The sequence below is a fragment of the Schistocerca piceifrons genome, unplaced genomic scaffold (genome assembly GCF_021461385.2).
Source record: "Schistocerca piceifrons isolate TAMUIC-IGC-003096 unplaced genomic scaffold, iqSchPice1.1 HiC_scaffold_1183, whole genome shotgun sequence".
In the NCBI taxonomy this organism is placed as follows: domain Eukaryota; kingdom Metazoa; phylum Arthropoda; class Insecta; order Orthoptera; family Acrididae; genus Schistocerca; species Schistocerca piceifrons.
This window is the reverse complement of record NW_025726997.1, coordinates 55,001-57,500: the sequence shown is the minus strand read 5'-3', so window position 1 is coordinate 57,500 and position 2,500 is coordinate 55,001. Positions and strand designations below refer to the sequence as shown.

The 2,500-nt window shown below is 61.9% G+C and overlaps 1 pseudogene; it reads left to right on the top strand.

The window, feature by feature from the left end:
- Nucleotides 1-2,500, top strand: part of LOC124728970 — a 7,809-nt pseudogene that overhangs the window by 2,667 nt on the left and 2,642 nt on the right.

The window sequence follows — 2,500 nt, the reverse complement described above, 5'->3', positions numbered from 1 at the left end:
GGCGCGCGGGTGCGCGGATTCTCTTCGGCCGCCATTCAACGATCAACTCAGAACTGGCACGGACTGGGGGAATCCGACTGTCTAATTAAAACAAAGCATTGCGATGGCCCTAGCGGGTGTTGACGCAATGTGATTTCTGCCCAGTGCTCTGAATGTCAACGTGAAGAAATTCAAGCAAGCGCGGGTAAACGGCGGGAGTAACTATGACTCTCATAGTTACTGGGCAAGTGAAGCGCAATACATGGGCCATGCCCTCTTAGCCTCTCCTTGCCTGCGGCTTCCCCCCTTCCCGTGGGCCCGCCGATACGCCAGTCCTTGATAGGACTGGTAAGCAGAGTGGAAGTCCGCACTTGGGGCTTTGGGGGGTTACCAGCCCTCCATCGCAAAACCCTTAATGTTGGGACAACAAGAGAAGAAAACACGGGTACCGGGCCTTCCGCTGAAGGACCCGGCCCAACAGTCCCGACTGCTAGCCTGCCAACCCTCCCTGAAGTAGAGCAGGCCGTGGAGCCATGGTTCCACTGCAGCATTTGCAGCCGTGCCTTCCGCAGCAAGATCGGGCTCGGACAACACCGCCGCCGCGCCCATCCGGAAGCGGCAAATGCGGAGATTATAACCGATAGGAAGAGAGCTCGGTGGGCGGAAGAAGAAATGCGGGAGCTCGCCCTGGCGGAGGCTAGGCTTCTCTGTGCCAGTGACTCCAGAGTCCTCTTTGCAAACCAGGAGCTTCTACCCCTGTTTCCGCACCGTACCCTGGATGCCATCAAGTGCAGGAGGAGGACGGTGGCACACAGGACGATGGTGCGGGAATACGTAGAGGAGCTGAGGCGGGAACAACAGACGCAGCATGGTCTGCGCCATTCACCCGTCCCGGAGTCGCTGCCGGAGGGGCCACCCTCTCCGCCGGAGCTTGAGCGCCCGCCACAAACATCTGTAGTCGACGAAGCTATATGGAGGCACCTCGCCGGCCTGCCGCGGTCGGCCGCGCGCTTCTCGGCCCTGGACGACCTTGCGTGTTTGGGGCCGGGTACGCCGTTGGCAGTGGTCGCGGCTGGGCTGCCTGAGGCCCTCCGTGCTGTCGGCTCTGAGGAAGCAGGAGCAAGGAAGAGCAAGACGTTGCGCCCGCCATCCAAGCAGCGGTCTGGTGGTGGCCCTCCGCTCTCCAAGCGGAAGCGCCGCCGGTGGGAATATGCCAGATGTCAGGATGCCTTCAGGAAGAATCGCGCGCGCTGCGTGCGTGGTCTCCTGGATGGCACCCTGCTCCAGCCGCCGTCGAACATCCCTGGGCTGGTGGACTTCTGGCGCAGCCTCTTCACGACAGAGCCACCTTCCAACGCTGGCTCCATTCCCGACCGGCTTCTCCCGCGCTCGGAGTCTGTTGACTTTGAGCGCCTATGGAGGCCGATCACTGCAGAAGAGGTTGCGGCCGCCCTGCCGCCCAGAGGCTCCGTTGCCGGCCCTGACGGCCTCTCGCCGGTGCAGCTGCGCCGCCTTCCAGCGGAGGTCACCACCAAACTCCTAAACCTTTTCCTGCTTACCCGCAAGCTCCCCCCTTCCCTCCTCCGAGCCAGGACCTCTTTGCTGCCTAAGACAGCCGCCCCAGCATCCCCCGCTGACTTTCGGCCCATCACCGTCTGCTCGGTGCTAGCCCGAACCTTCCATAAGGTTCTGGCGACTCGCCTTATGCAGATGTGTGCTGTGGACGAACGTCAGCGGGCTTTCATCCCAAGGGATGGGATGCTGGAGAACACTTTCCTACTCGACCGGATACTCGTCGGCGCCGTCCGCCGCTGTCGTTCTGTGTTCATGGCATCCCTCGATGTGTCCAAGGCGTTCGATTCGTTGGACCATGCGGCTTTGCGTCCTGTGCTTAAAGCCCATGGTCTGCCGGACGAATTCATTGACTACGTCGAGGGCTGCTATGCGGACAGCACGACGGTAATTGCGGGGGGTGGCGACGAGTCCCCGGCCGTGCGGCCAGCAAGAGGTGTTCGGCAAGGAGATCCTCTGTCCCCTCTCCTGTTCAATTTCGCTGTTGATTATGTTCTAGATCAGCTGCCCTCACACGTAGGTGTCAAGGTGTTGGGCCGCCAGACGAACGCGGCGGCCTTCGCGGATGACATCCTGCTCTTCGCCTCCACGAGGGGGGGCCTGCAGTCCCTTATCAACGCAGCAGTAGCAGCCCTCGACCAGCTGGGGCTGCGTGTTAACCCGCGGAAGTGTCTCACCCTCGCACTCGTGGCGTCCGGCCGCGAGAAGAAAGTGAAAGTGGATGCGAGCGTCACCTTCACGGCCGGCGAAACCACCATGCCGGCGTTGGGAGTGGGTGAGACCTTCCGCTACCTGGGACTGCAGTTCTCCTCCTCTGGGCGGTGTCTCTTCCATCCGAGGCACCACATCGAGGAGCAGCTGTCGATCATCACGCGGGCGCCGCTGAAGCCGCAGCAGCGGCTCTTTGCACTTCGTGAGGTCCTTCTCCCGGGCCTGTATCATGGCCTAG